Source organism: Corapipo altera, unplaced genomic scaffold (assembly GCF_003945725.1).
Source record: "Corapipo altera isolate COAL_440 unplaced genomic scaffold, ASM394572v1 24b, whole genome shotgun sequence".
In the NCBI taxonomy this organism is placed as follows: Eukaryota; Metazoa; Chordata; class Aves; order Passeriformes; family Pipridae; genus Corapipo; species Corapipo altera.
In genome coordinates, this window is record NW_020884888.1 from 8,852,535 (window position 1) to 8,869,307 (window position 16,773).

Sequence of the window (16,773 nt, forward strand, 5' to 3'; positions counted from 1 at the left end):
AAAGCTTTGTCAAAAGTGTCACCAACACATAAGGTCATAGTTAACTTTTTACTGTGCTTGGGTAGGACAGAAGCGTTACTTCATTATTTGTGATTTTACCCTGTATTTGAATTGCAACAGCACACATCAAACGGAGACTTAGGAACTCATCTCTAAGACAAGAGAAAGAGTCCTGTTTCCATGACACAATTTTTTTAATCATCACAGTTCTGTTTGTCATAGTACCTACTGCCATAGGTGTTTTGCTTAAATATTAATCTATTATTAAATATTAATCCAGGGCAAAATTGCACACTGAATCACGCATTTGATCAGTGACTCTGCATATACTACCACTTAATCATGTTTGAATGAATGTTCAGCTTTTAACAGTTCAGCTGTCAGCTTGGTCTCCATTCTCACCTCCTTTCATTTCCCCACGTTTTGTAAAGAAGTGGCCTTGTGAAATTACTTGATGACAGTATTCCTTTTCAAAGGTCCTGCCTGGCCTTGATGTACAAATTTAGGTATTTTGACTTTCTGTTTTGAAAACTTGGACAAGATTCCAGTCACTGTTTATCTATGGTATAACTGTAATATCATATCTGAATTAGTCCATTTAATAATGTATTCTTCAGGAATGGTTCTCTTTGTAAACTGAAGGTTGTCTGTCTTTCTAACCTTAAAAATCTCAAAATAACTCTATTTCCTGAAAGACAGAGAGACAAGTTTTTCCATAAAGGAGATGACCATGAATGACTGACCTGCAAGTAAATAGAAGGGAAATGGCCTCAGGAATTTCAAGAGGATAAGGGGATCTAGTTAAAAAATAAAAAGATAAGGAAAATCAGTATTTTTTGGAGCTCTTCCTCTCTGAGCTCTAGTGAGTACCAGTTAGAAAGAATACTGCAAGACATGCAAGATAGGTAGCTGCCTGTGAAAAGGGTTGCGTGCAAAAAACACAGCAGATATTTCTATGCTGGTACAAGGTTGGATAGAAATAAGAGTCGACTTTCTCCTGTTGAGAGGCAGCAGTGAAAATACATGGACAATGAAGCTAGTAAAGAGCTCTGAAATTTGCTAGATATACACCTGGCACAAGAAGGCAATGCAGTTATATTTTTGGGACCATCTGCTCTTGGACAAATATAAACAGTTCATTAGAAACCAGCACTGGATAATTGTTTGCAAATGCCATCTCAAGTAAGATTCTGACTTCATTAAGTTTTCTAAAAGAAGAGACTTTTAAGGAAAATTATGTCATACACCTTTCCAGGGTAGAAGTCTAGTGGTTCTTTTGTCTTCAGAATGTCTACACTGTTACAGTCTGGGAATTTTAATGGTAAAAAAACAGTACTAGTTTAGACAGTACCTTGACCATTCTGCTAAATAGTAGGTTTGGCAAGTAAAAAAAATGTGGTTAATCAATATAATTTCTTGACATGAAAATTAAATGTATTTTCGTATCGCACAAATCTTATTAGTAGACTAGCAAAAGATCTCTTTCAATAAGGGGCTACATTAAGTGAAAAAATAACACCAAGAGTGCAGAGTTAGGAGAGTGCATGGGGCACTACTGAGTAAGGAAAAATTACAATGTCTCCCATTTAGAGATGAAAATGTTTGATATGTTAATATAAATTAAGGATGTTTGGTAATATAAGCTACGGATAGCTGGAAAAAATGCAGTTATTGCAACTCAAGTGTTGAAATAAATCAGTAACAGTTTCTGGTTTTAATGTAGCTCACAATAGATGTAATCTCTCCTGGGGAGATGTTCCTTTACTTCCATCCACAGAGCGATGATGAGGAAGGAACCTCTGTAGGGCTCTACTTGTCTATCCAAAAGTGAAAAGAGAACAAATTGGTGCAGAGGATTGCATACATATCACCATTCCCCGTCTTCCCCTCAAGTGACCAGGCAGTACAGTTGTGTGGTTTAGAGGAAAGTAATCTGTGAGAAGCTTTCTTTTGGGGATGTTGGGTTCCTCCTCTACAGTTTACCACTGTGCCTGTTCTCCATAGGTATTAACACCTTCTCCACTACCTTAAAACAATTAGCTAACAGAACCATATCTGAACAGTGCTAAGATTCCTGCTTTTGAAAATGAGGAATATGGTAAAGTGGTTGACATGTCTGATGGTCATAAAGTTTAATGGAGGCAGTAAGGCATCCAAGGAGTCCTGCAGTGATTGTGGAAAGAGAATAGAGGGGACACCGCTACCATTGCTTAGCTTTATAGTAGAACTTCTTGAACTGCTTTTTATGTTTTGTTTTGAAAGTTTTTAATTTTCTTCCTTTTTACTCCTTAAGGGATTTAGTCTTTTTTGCCTAGTTTTCTTGTTTGAATAAATCTTCTTTCACTCAATCTACGTTATATGTTTCCCAGTAATAACTTCTCCTATTAAAAGAATGAAAGTTTTTTTTATGCTGTATTATCTCATGTTGCAAGAAACACAGAGGTAATTATGTCCCACATTTTCTTTCTTTTTGTTCTGCCTCCTCCCAAGACCTTCGGATGCAGCAGGAGTAGACCTCTAATCGTTCCACTCCTATGGTCAAATCAATAAGAAGTGGTTCACTAAGGATGTATTTGCAGTTTGAATTATCTCTACCTCTGTGATGAGTCATGTCCTCATTTCTCAGGGGCAAGGAGGCAAATACACAGTTTTCTCTAAATGGACATATTAATTTTGCAGTTTTCTAATTGGGGTGATCTTCTTGGTAATGTTGGGTGTTGTTTGTTTTTTACCATATCAATAATGTCCCCCTTGAAAATTTTAAAGTGTCAGTAAACTGTTACATTGAGATTGAGAAAGAATATCATTCTCTTCCCAGCATGACTAAAGGTTGTAGAAGGTATCTTTCTCCAGTTTTACAAGTATCACTCAGTAAATCTCCAAACTCAGATCTGATACTTCTGGGTGGATCATGCAATACATTGCAGCATGAGCACTTGCTCAGAATAGTGTAGCAGGTACTGATATTAGTCTTGTAGGTACAAGGTGCTTGTTGTGGGTTCTTATTTCACTGTTGCCATTCCTAATAAGCTGGAAGAATTCTGAAAGTAAATTAAATGTCTGTTTTTCTGTGGTGATGCATGAGAAACTAGCTCATGGTACTCTTTGTCCAGACACGACTTAATGTTTCTGGAAAACATAAAGATCATAATGTAGAAAGGTCAAATATGCTGAGGGAACAGAACAACTGTGCTTCAAAAGCAGCCTTGAGGAGATGTGAGAAACTCATATCCATATTAGTATGTCTCTAAGGATCACTATATGATGTTCTAATGCATAAGATATGACTGACCCAGTTAATCTCCTTCTTAAAGTCATTGATTCCTCCTACACACTTTTTTCCTATCATCTTTGACTCTCACTGCCCGTTCTGTGGTTAAAGGTAAATCAGCACCTTCGTTTCGTAGTGCTATTTATATACAAAAGCCTAAAATGGTATGGAAGACAAAGATTCTAATTCTCAATTTTACAGTGAGAAGTAAATGAACATTAGGAGAAAAAAGATAAGGAGGACTGGAAAAAAGGAAAAAAGAAATTACAGAAAAATCATGTTAAAATTTCCAGGCTGTCTTGTAAGTATCATCTGATTCGCCATTTCTGTTGGTAAACAGATATAGGAGAGGGAAAAAATGCAAGAATTTAAGAAGTGAATGGCACGTATATTTAATGACTATGTAAATACTATTGCATGAGGAATCTGATTAATTAGCACTAATTATAAAATAGATCTCTGATTTTTATTAATTAACAAGTGTATAAATAATATTTCTATTTTGAGACAATATTGACATGCTAACCTCTCTCTCTACAAACTTAAGTTGTAAAATTGATACATGTTACAGAAACATGATTTTCACTGAACTCTTACTTTATTTCATCTTTTAATGGAATAGTATTTAACTAAGCAGCCCCCTTTAAGTCTACAAATATTGAAAAAGGAGTATTTTATACATTTATAAAGACAAATAGTAGTAGATGATACCTTCCACTGAGTTCTAAAAAAAACCCCAAACTCTATCTAAAATACATCTTTGTTTCATAGATATTTCTAAACTGGATGACATCCAATTAAAGGGAGCTGAATTACAAAGAAACAGAACAAAACTATAAAAGAACATTCTAATTGGGTTATAAATTTGCTTAAAGGCTGGTTGGTCTTTCCTTGCCCTATCCCCAACAATAAATTGGAAGGTGTGTTTTAAGAAAAACCACTTATATTCATAGTGATGTGTACATACAAAGAATCAACAAAGCTAAAAGTTCAGTTTCATCTGTTTCTTTATATGGATGTTAATAGATACATTATCTTAATGGTTCATCTAATCAAAATAATGAGAATTTCTGATTTTGCCTGATGACAACCCATTCACGTCTTTTGTGAGACAATTATACTGAAGATGTCAAGGCAAAAACATCTTTAATTTGAATTGTGTGTATGTGGCTTAAGAATATAAAGAAAAATTGCAGTGATTTATAGTGAAAGCTGTAAAATACAACAGTCTTATTAAAGCAACCTCCTATCTTCAAGTAAACAGCCCCAAACTGAAACAAGAGTACTCCTTTACCTTCATAGAAAATGTATGTCTTTTTTTTGTATTTGCAACAGGAAGGTTTGGGGAGTTGTTTGTTCTCCTTCTGCCTTTCTTTTGCTGCATGCACTCGGAAAGTCTGAAGATTTGGTTCAGGAAATATTTTCTGCTGTCTGGATTTCTGTAAAAATGTCACAAATGGAGGTTTTTCTATAGAATCAGGAAAGTCATGGCAGGTGGTTTTCATCAATACCTCTGGCCGTGTTGTATAAAGGATATCAGAGTTGTTTTTCACAAAGTGAAGCACAGAGAGCAGAAGGTTACCAGGGAGGCCAGAGAGAGAAACAAAATTGAATTGAGAGTCCTGGTTCCTTGTACTGCTTTTTGTTCTCTTGAAAATTCATAAACAGATAAGACCCTGCACTTGGCTTTCTACTTGCTCTCTACCTACATTGACTGTCCACAGTAACAGGCTTTACAAACTGCCTGTGTTGTGGAGTTGATTCTTTTGCCACCTGGAATGGCAGATATTTTATGTTGCAGGTGTGGTGAGGCAGCTCTGTGAGAATAGGAATAAAAGAGGTTGGAGTAGAAATATTAACTTCTGCTAGACAAGTGCATATCAATGGAACAACAAACCAGATGCCACGCAGTGGCTTTTTCGTACCTGAAACAGAAGAAGCCAATGTGAAGTGAAATCCAGCTTTTCTGTCTCTATCCAGATTTGTTGGTTTGTAGAATAGCTCCGAGATACAATCCTCAGTGGGTAATTTTAGCTGGATTTAGATTGAGCAGTTAGCAAACATAACTACCTTTCCTGCTATCTTAATTCCCTAGTCGAACCTAACCTCCTGCAATAAGCTGCAGGTCTCCTGTGGGAATGGAGGCAGGCGGTGAAGGACAGCCACGGTCAGGCCTCCCGCCACAGGGAGCTGTAGTGCTGCTGGAAGGCATGGTTGGCAGCAGGCACTTGGAAGCATGCCAAAGCCCCAGAGTGTCTTGGGTCTTATTTCATAATTATCCTTTGCAGGAGGAGACAAGTCCACCAGCAGGGCAGGGTGCACCTGCTAGATGCTGTGTTGGTACACATTCCTTGTGAGTTCAGAGAGAAGCTGTAGTAGGTCAGGAAGCAGAAACTAGAGTTTCTGTCTTGTGCCTGTATTTTTACAGCTTCTTATTTCTTCAGGGTGCACATGGCATACTTCAGCAGGTGACATTCTTCTCTCCCTAAAATAACATATCAAAGTGCATTTTTGGATGCTTTGATACAGGCTTCCAGCACTACTTCAGATGGCCTGACATATCGGTTCTGACCTACAGATGTTTTTCCTAAAGGGTACAGGTCTCTTGTAGTTCTGTATGATGACTGCAAGCCCCATGTGGATGTCTTGAAGGCTTTAGGATGTGTTTTATGCCATACAACATCCATATTTAGATACCAGAATTGTTCTAAGTCTGTATTGCTAATGGATGAGTTGCTTATTTGGATTTTATCTTCCTCTACCAACTATTTTCCAGTAAAGCCAAACAATTCAGCTCAAATGTGAATCCACTTATGTGAAACTTGTTATAAAAGCATTGAACCAGGCTTCTTAAGCAAGGACACCCACACAGAGTACCACCCAGGGAACAACTAAATGGTTTTGTGGGTGATTATGCAAGTCCATCCTGACTGAATTAAGAGGTAGTTTCTGTTTTTACAGACAGCAGTTATGAAGTTTGGAGGCTAATCAAATTCTTTGTTAGTAAAGCAGCGTATCTAAGAAGGTCAGTCTTTTTCCTTTTATATTGGTTTCTTATTTTTGTAGATGTGAATACTGAAAAAATTGAGACAAATTTGATTCTACAGATTACCTGTGGATTGACTTATGTAGATTATTTGCTCTTTCTTAATTGGGCTTTGTGCTTGGTTACCTAATTTACATGTCAATAAATTTATTGGCAGCAGAAGCCTCTCCAACAGCAGACTAATCACTTGCAAGTGTTGCCTGGCTCACAGTGGATTCTAAATAATGTATACACCTGACTGTGCATAAGTAACCTCGTTACATGTAAATCAGAATTGTGGTAGGAGAAATGATCACTCTCCAAATGTTTGTGTAAACAAAAAGGAATCTCCAATTTGGAAATGGAAGACACAGCACTTCTGCTGTGCCTGCCTGACATTGGCCAGTTAATACGTTTTCTGCTTGTTCTGGATAGCTACTGCTTTTCATTAATTTGGGCTGCCTATGTATTTTTGGCTGTGTTTTTCTTTTTCACTGGCTGTCTGGAAATAGTTTTATTGCATTTTTGGGTTATGCTTTTCACTGGTCAGTTGTCTTCCAGCGACCTTAGTTCAACTTTGAAAGTACACTTGTACTATTTGATGGGTATTAAAAAAGAGTTATATATAAGAATCACTACAGCGATGTCTTTGCATGTAACCATTCATTTTGCCTTACATGATAACCCAGTATAAATAATATTTCAGTTGACTTGCTCCCAATTTATACTAGTGTAAACAAGAACAGAAAGTGCAATTGCAAAATGTGAGGGTGCAAACTCTCCAATCAAATACCTGGTAAGGGGAAAAAAAGGTTGGAATTTTTGAAGGAGTTTGGATTGGTTTGCTTGTTTCCTATCTGAAGTTCAGTAGGATTGGTGCATCATTCAGAGCTACACCGTGTTCTCTTAAAATTCATACACAAACATCCAAGGTAGATTTCTGACCCTCCGGAGCAGATGGCTTTAACATTAACCAGAAATTCACTGTGAGAGCAGCCAGCACACAATAAGAATGTATACACTTACACACACATGTTTATTATTGCTAGTTATCCTTTCAGACCAGATTGTTAACCCTGACTAGCAGATTGTTCTAAGAAATTTTCAAGCCTTTGCTGGTGCCCATTTCTCTATATATTTCTGATCATGACTGGCAGAAAAGGTTACAGAAGAGTGAGACTTCTTTGGGAGCATTAACTATGTAGAGCAAGCTTGTGTGGAGGAAGATAGAGAAAAAACATCAGTCTCAGTGTGATTTTGATACCTCTCAGAGGCAACTTATGCTTGTCTGGGAAAGCAGTTCTCGTCCACATTTCCAGTACACAAAAAGACAAGTCAGCTTAAGTCCCTGGTGGCCTGACCAACTTGAAGATGAAAAAAAGTGTATCAGTAATCCCAGCTAGAAGGTCACAAACACTTCATTTTGGTGAAACTAAGTGCCCATAGGTGGACAAAGGAAGGTGAATATTCATTCCCTAAGACAACTGTGTAAAAGTCAACTCCTCTGTTTTCCTGCAAACTGGAGCAGTAAAGTAGTTTTCACATAGTCCAGGCTGCTGTCAGGCAAACAATTGCAGCTGCCTCAGCAAGCCATTGGGCTGTAATACCTCAATTTTAGTGCACTTTCTAATTTGTATACAGCAGTGGAGGTGAAATCATTGTCTGAGCCAGCTCTTTGGGCTTGGGCCCAATTCAGATGTACAAACATACCCAGAAAATTGAACTATAAATGCATAGATTTGTTCGACAGATCTGTGTGTCAAAAAACGAAGAGTATTCCTAAACAGACACTCTCAAAACTAATTGCTTTTTTCCCCAAAATGATATGATTTCAGTAAGATTACCAGAGTGAAAAGTCTCTACTGAACTTTGAAATATCAGTATTGCAATATTTGTTGTTGATTTGACATACTCCTTTTTGATTTGTTTCCCTCCAGCTGTAATATATACAAAAATTTGTCAGAAATAATGTTTCCTGTGCTATTCCTTTGCACTGCAATTTTTTCACTGTCTTGAAGTATTAAAAATGCATTACATCTAAAATCAATACCAACTTTCAAATGAGTCAAAGCCTAAGAAAAGGCTTCAAATTATCTCTGGACTCTCCTCTCTCCACAAAAAATAAAGGTGATGCTTTGCAATGACATTAAGGATTAGGATAATGAGTACTAACATCACAGACTGTAAAAATGTGTTAGTTTTTACTAGAGAAACAACATGGAAAACCAGATTAATCAGCAAAGGTAATAATTGCTGAAGTCAAGCACGGGAAATTTCTGCTACTGAAATATGTTTGATTTTTCTTTTCCTAATTCACTATAATAAACTAGCAATGTCTTCATTTAAATACATAATAATAATAATTAAAAAAACATTATTTTGTGACTCTACCTAGTTTGTACTCAGATGAGTCCAAAGACAGGATTTGGACTACAGCTGAAAGGTCCCTCCATCTACCTCTGCTCTCTTCTAGTGGGTGTAAATAACCTAAGTGGAAACTATTCAAGCTGAGGTCCTTCAAACATCATGGCTAAATTGGCAGACACGCTGACGGAGGTATTATCACTGCTGGAACCATATCCTTTCCCTCTGATTTCTGCACCTACTTTATGCTGAGATGAGACCAAGGGCTTCATTGCTTCCTGGGGATAAGAGTGAATCTTTCAGGAGACTCAGGGGACGATGAGTCTCAGTTTTATTTTGGCTGTGGATTGACACACTTAACCAAGTGTACTCCTAAGTAATTTTTGAAATGCAAAGGTGTTTTATTTTTCTTTCTGTGTTTTTTTAATCTGTTCTAAACAAAATCCTGTTCACAGGGTTTCCAGAGTTGTTGCTTGATGTGAGTTCAGCTGCGTAAGAAGTCATTAGATCTCTGTACTCCTCTCTGCTGAAAGCCTTCACCACTTGACAGCTTCTTGATAGGCAATCACCCACGGGGCTCAGTCATGGAGAAGTACCAAGAGCAAATGAGCAGATGAGTAGCACAAAGAAATGAAATAAACGAGCTTTGACTACAGAAAGTACTTAGTTGAGCAGTATTTCTGTGAATATTAAGCTTTAGTATAGATTAAAAATCACTACTTCCAGTAGAATTATTATTTCTGTATAATTTAGGAACTTTAACTTTTTTTTTAATAGAAAATAACCCAATTTTTTTCACAGAATCATAGAATGGCTTGTCTTGGAAGAGACATTTATGATTATCTAGTTCCAATCCCCCTGCCATGGGCACTGACACCTTCCACCAAAACAAGTTGCTCAGGGCCCCCTCCAATGTGACCTTAAACACTTCTATGGATGTGGCATCCACAGTTTCTCCGGGCAACCAGTTCCAGTGTCTCATCATCCTCACAGTATTTCTTCTTAATATCTAATCTAAATCTACCCTCTTTCAGTTTAAAGCCATTCCACTTTGTCCTATCACCACATGCCCTTGTAAAAAGTCCCTCTGCAGCTCTCTTGCAGGTGCCTTCTAGGTATTGGAAGCTGCTATAAGGTCTCCCCTGGAGCCTTCTCTTCTCTGTGCTGAACAACTCCAGCTCTCTCAGCCTGTCTTCATAGGAGAGGTGTTCCAACCCTCTTATCATCTTTGTGGTCATCCTCTGGACTCATTCCAAGAAGTCCTCTTCTTTCCTGTGCTGGAGGCCTCAGAGCTGGATGTAATACTCCACGTGGGGTCTCACAAGGGCAGAGTAGAGGGACAGAATCACCTTCCTTGACCTTCTGGCCATGCTGCTTTTGATGCAGCCCAGGACATGGTTAGCTTTCTAGGCTGCAAGTGCTCATTGCTGGCTCATGTTGAGCTTTTTGTCCATCCACATTCCCAAGTCTTTCTTCCCAAGGTTTCTCTAAATCCATTCTCTGCCCAGCCTATATTTGTGCTTGGGATTGCCCAGACCCAGGTGCAGGAGCTTGTGTTTGGCCTCATTGAACTTGATGAGCTTTGCACAGCCTCATCTCTTGAGCCTGTCACGATCCCTCTGGATGGCATCCCTTCCCTCCAGCATGTCAACTGCACCACTCAGAAAACTTGCTGATGGTGCACTCAGTCCTATTGTCCTTGTCATAAACAAAGATGTTAAACAGAGACAGTCTCAATAGCAGTTGCTGAGGAACACCACTCATCACTGCTCTCTGCTTGGACACTGAGCCAAGTTGTTCCCATCAAGAGCAGCTCTCTGAGTGTGACCATCCAGACATTCCTTATCCACTGAGTAGCCCATCTGTCAAATCCGTGTATCTCCAGTTTTGAGAGAAGGATGTTATGTGAGACGGTGTCAAATGCTTTGCACAAGTCCAGATAGACAGGTGTCAACAGAAAAGCAATGACATTTTCTGTCGCACTCTCATAAGTGTCTCAAGTTCAAACACGCATTAGTAGCAATTAATAACCAGTAGGCTTTTCCTTACATAAGAAAATCTTTCTGGATATCAGTCAGAATAGCTGAGCTGCTTTGCAGAGGTGGGGAATGAAGAGGAGGCTTAACACTGCGTGTTCTGCTATTGTTATTGTCTTCCTGAGAGAAACGGAATAGAAAAGATCTTGACATAAATAACTCTATCACATTTTTCCTGAACAACAGTAAATACAGGCTGTGTCAGAGCCCACATAATGGTTCTGCCCTCAGAGCATTGGAGTTGAGGAATCAAATGCAGACACAGGGATGGTTATGATACAAGAGAGTTTTCATCTGTCTGTCCTTTTCCAGTCTATAACTGATGGAGAACAAGAGCAACTTTGTTAGCCTTGTGTCTCCTACATCACACTATAATGGTTCCTCTAGTAAAGAGTTCTCTTACATCTGGTGGGGCTGTAGTATTAGTAGGAAAGAAGCGGATTTTTTTTCTAATGATTGGCAACTCTCCTAAGCAAGTTCGTGTCGAACATGGAGAGAGGCTAAAGGCAGCCAGGAAACTAGCAAGATACTAGTTCTGTAAAGAGGGTTTTTAATTCTCATTATGATATTTTAGCAAAAAACAGAAGAAATAAGACATTGCCAAAGCAGCAGAAGTCAGGAAAGGGAGGGAAAAGGCAAATGGGAAAAAACGAAACATGCAAGGCGAGTCTGTGTGTGCTCCTTAATGCCATTAACTGTCATCAAACTCCATCATCACCCTGGATGAGGCTGTATCTCCTAATGTTTACAGTAAGCCCAGAATCATTTTGAGAAATGGAGAGCAGCGTGACCAGCTCAGTGCAGCTTGGGTGCTAAGAAGATCCGTAGTCTAATGTTTTATTGTTTATAAAAGCAGGTACCACATCTGTTTTCCCCAAATTGTGTGTATTTGCTATGGGTGCAAAAATGTTTTACTGAGTTCTAGCATGGAATGTAAAGGCAAGGAGAAAACATGTTACAAATTTTGTCTCATTCATCATCTGACTTTGTGCATAAATTTTGGCAACTGCAGAATATGAATAAATCATCCTCTAATTATGGTCTTTAGCTCAGAAAAGTTTGATAGTTAAGGATTTATTTGAAAATCAGCTTACCAAAATCATGTTTATTTTTGAGTAGTCTTTAGGTCAGTGTCACTCACTGAGAGGTTATAGGAAAAGCAATGAGGAAAACTAAGAAACCTTGAGGAGCTCTTGGGGGTCTCAAAGTGAGAATGAGAGACTCTAAAAGTAGATGGAAAAGTATGAGCTTTGCCTCCTTCAGACACATCTTGCCCTTCCTACATCTACTTCGACTCCCTTTGTTTCCATTCGTGGAGCACCTATGAGAACTGTCCTTTGGGAGAGACAGATAATTTTGTCTGATTTTCTCCCGTACAACTGTGAAGGGTATTGACCTATTGTTTCCTTACATAGTTATCGACTTTCTTGCAGTCTAATGGGAAATTTTCAAGAAAGATTTGAAGCATGGTAAAAGAGGTACTCTTTTTCTTCCCACTGAAATTGAGTAAGAAGGAGAGGGGTAGCAAGAATGCACTTAATGCTGTAGGCTCTTTGAAATGCATTTATGGTGTGACATTGGCATAAAAATTAAGTCTTGTACATTTATTTGACTGATCAGATAACTTTTAAATCAAGTATGTTTAATACATACATATAAAAATATAGCTAGAATAAAAAATTGTAGAGAAGAGATTTTTTCCTAAAAGTTGTAAAATCACTAAGGATTTTGGTCGTCTCCAGACTGAGCTATTATGAAGACTACTGTATAACTATTTTTACATGGAAATTATTTTACACTGTTAATAATGATTCATCTCCAGTTACATATGTGGCTCCCAATGTACATATATTTTAAGATGATTCATCATTTACTTTGAAAATCTGGAAAAGTAGTAGCAATTGTTTGTTTGTGAACTCTTTTTTTTTTTTTTTTTTTTTTTGAGAGAGAATGTTCTGTTTACTCATCTAAAACTGGAAGTTTTAAAGCTAGTTGTTATCTGAGTATAAATTTATCATTTTCAAATTCGTTATATAGTTGAGTTCAGACCTGAACTTTAGCTTGTTACAGGTTTAATTTCTTAGATATCTTATTCAAAAAATACTGTCTTTTGGCATATGAATCAACATTTTTGTCACCTTGATCCTATGGGGAGATAAAAAGCAACCCAGCCTATATTAAGGGGGTTTCAGCAAAAGCCGTGTGCAACATTCAAAAGGTCTCTTGTTCTGACCACAGTCTGGACCTCTTTCTCTGTGATCGGTTTATCTCTGGGAGCCAGAATTCACAACATTGTAAAGTAAAACATTTTCAAAGAATTGGAAGTGGTTGAGTATCAGTAACTTTACCTGATTTAGAAAACTGTTCACATGCTGCCGTTCAATATCTCAAAAATTCATTAACTGTTAATTAATTCAAGCTTTCTACATTTGATAACCTACAGTGTTTGATACAATAAAAGAAAGAAAATGCTGTTAATCATTGAAATGTACTATAAATTGATACTGTTACATAATAAACGTAGCAACTACATTTGACTCAGAAGAGCTATTTTGTGAATGTCTGCTATGGCATTTGGTTACTGAAATTCTAGACTTCTTAAGCGTTTGCATGAACTATTGATTTTGGTGTTATAGAAAACTTCCATATACTTACCGTTTGTGCATATATTTTTCTCACAACCCCCAAAAATCACTGGCTAAAACAGGAGAATTCAGTCATGTAACATAATATTTAGCTCAATAAAACAACACATGAGCTAGAAGGTTCAGGTAAGTACATGATTCCTGTTTTACTAGGTTCAGCAGAGGGTTCTCTTTATTGGAGGGGCTTGCCTAGATGAGTGTCTCCCTGTTTTCCACTGCTATGGTTCCAGTACACTGACAGAGGAGTTTTTTGGAGAGGCTTTTGTGGCCTTTATGGAACGTAGCATTGATGGACAACATGGTCTGTACATCAGCTACTCCACTTTCATAGAAATAGTCATGCTTACAGGACACACTCCTTACAAAACATTGTTTGCTCAAAATTATTCATCTCTAGATGTCTTCTCTTGAAAGATTTTGTATACAGACTGTAAGAACTACCCAAGTTCATGAAAAAACTCTCTTATTTTGGCTAAATGTACTTTTAATCAAACAACCTTAGTGATATTACAGCCTTAGAGTTTTTATCTCTTGAAAAAAACAACAACAACAACAAAACAAAACAAAACAAAACAAAACAAAACCCCAACAACAAATCAAACAAAACCAAAACTCAAACCAACTTTCATGGATGTTTTTAAAAAAGTATTTCCATTCACAATACCTTGTCCTTAGATGTCAAAACATTCCACACTCAGATGTAATTCCTTCTGTCTCTTCAAAAGCCTCACACGCTTTAATTACTGTGTTTGGATGCTCTCCAGTGTTGTCTCAAGATAAAGATGAGTTTTCTGTGTGTTTATTAGTATTCTTACAGTCTACTGTGAAATTGTAAAAAATAAAAAAAAATAAATGGCAGTCTGGCTATTTCTCCCATTTGCCATATGCAGAATGCCATACAGTCCCAGCTCATACTGCTATTTAATGAGAGCTGAAGGTAGCTCCTACCTTGAGGGAAGTTCTGCTCCAGGGCAAAACTAAAGCATTGCTGTAAATCCACACTGAGAGCTCTGTTTAGTGATTTTCCAATTCTAATAAGGAAGTAAGCCCAATTAAGCGGAAAAAGCCTGCTGTGGAAGATTTTAAACTGAATATTTTAGAAGGGGTTTGGGGAGTTAGGTCCCCAGGTTCCCTTACCAGAATTACTATTTTTCTCACGATATTGCATGCACCATCACGTGTGAAGCAGAGAGCGCCCTATCTGTTTGACACAACTGTAGTTTCACTATTGAAATATAGAAATGTAGGATCCATTTCCAAGGACCCAGTAGCTATACACCTTCAGATACACCAAAGTAGAGGACAGCAGAGGATAGTAAAGTCATGTAACAATTGTGGAAAAAAAACTAAGCAGTTACGTTCTTTGCTGTTGTAGTTATTAAGGCTGGATGAGTCCAATTTCCAGAGTAGCTGCAGTTAGCTGCAAGTAAGTACAATTCTTAGCTTGAGCAGGACTGTAGGAGACTGTTCACTGCTCTGACCTTAACTGTTGTGCTGTTAGTGTTTTGTTGTGTTTTTGTTTTTTTTTTTTTTTTAATGATAGAGTTATTTTTATACATTATAACTCTGTTACTGGATAATTTATTTGGCAATGAAGTTCACATGAAACTACAATTCTGTCTTTACTAAGTTTTCAAGAGAACATGCACGTATTTACAGATTACATGTTTCATGAGGTCTCCTAAAAAATACTGTGAACGAATGTACAAGACACATATATTTTTCTTTGCAATTTGTCAACAGATGTCTATTAACCAAGACGATTGTATTAAAGAAAGAACTCAGTTTGCTTGACATTTTTCACTTAGTTGAAACAAACAAGCAAAAAAGTAAGAAAACCTTTGTATTGCTAACATTTCCTTAAAGAACTACTAATCAACAAAAAAACCCCAGAACTTAAAATACTTGTAATCTTTGCTTTGTCTCAATAAAAAAAATAGATTCAAGAGAAAAAAAGAGTAGAAACAGGAATGAGAGATTTCTTTGTAGTTTGGAGAAGATGCAAATGAAAGCTGCAAGTGAATTTTTAAACATTGGAAGCACTAGTTCTATGCCTAATTAAATAGTAAATTTTTAGTATTGGGACTTTAATGAAAAAATCCAAAAGAAAATTTTCCATACACCAGTATTTAAAACATTTGTTGTTTTGGGTAAGTATAGTGCTAAAGAGAAATTGTAACTCTAGAAGTCAAAATACAATGTATATGTAACCTGTCGCACAATATTTTAGTTAAAAGACATATTTCTCTTGTGGCTTAATACAGTTCAAAATTGGTAAATACTTGTGTCTATCTTGAGGGTTTACTTCCTACTTTCATTGACATATTCCTTTTAATTAGGTGAAGATTTAAATTACAACTCAAATGGTGTTTGAAGCTAAATAAGATGTTCTAGTTTTGCCAAAAAATGAGTGTACCACCTTTCCAGGGATTTGTATTATTGGTGATTAATGCCAAGTTAGTTCATTGATAATGAGAATACATTTCAGATGTAGATCTAATTTTATTTCAGGCAGTATATGTTAGCACAGATAGCTTTCTGTCACCAACACTCATACTCAAAGCACTTCAAATCCTGTGTATCTCCACATATCTTGACTCTTGCTTAGAAATATTCAAGAATTTCAATAGACTACTTGCAATGCCATTCAAATCACAATTCCCAGACACCTGAGGTCAGAGCAACTCCTTACCTCTACTAAATGCAGCGATGTACTTTCCAATGTTTAGATACAATACCAGCAGCGATATTTAATTCAGTAGTCCTACCTTTTTCATTCAGGAGTCTGTATTTTCAAAAGTCAACTTGGTACACTGAGTCAGTGTGCAGGAAGTGATATATTTCTGTTATTAATGTTTCATAAAAAAATAGACTTATATTCTCTTCTTGTCTTAGGATGGGATTCCTCTAGTTGAGGCAGAAGTTTTGTGACTTCTGTCTTTAACTATGATACATTTGAATACATTTCTAAAGCTATATCTAGATATGGAAGTCTAGTTAGACACATTATGTTTTTCACTTGGACTTTGTTTTGGTTTTATTCCTCTCCTTTTTTCTTCTTGACAGCAAGGTAACTAAAGCAAGACACTGTATAGTCTCTTTTCATGGCCAGATCATACTCTGTATAATTCAAGCTGCTAAAAAACTTTAGTAAAACTTGTAGAGTTTGTAGGAATTTGACATATACCTCTAGGGAAAAGCAAGAATAGTGCTTTATTCAGACCTTCTTTCATCACTTGTACTTCCCTTGGCTTCATTTGGGGACCCTTTGGGGAGCTATAGGATAACATGGGGAAATCAATTTGCTTTGAATAGCTTTAGTGGGGGCTATTGCAGATTTATTTGGGATGATAAAAACTGGCATATATGCCTCAGGCACTGTTTCTCAGCTATGTAGAACTGAAAGATTTTCTAACCTTTCTAGAAAGGAAA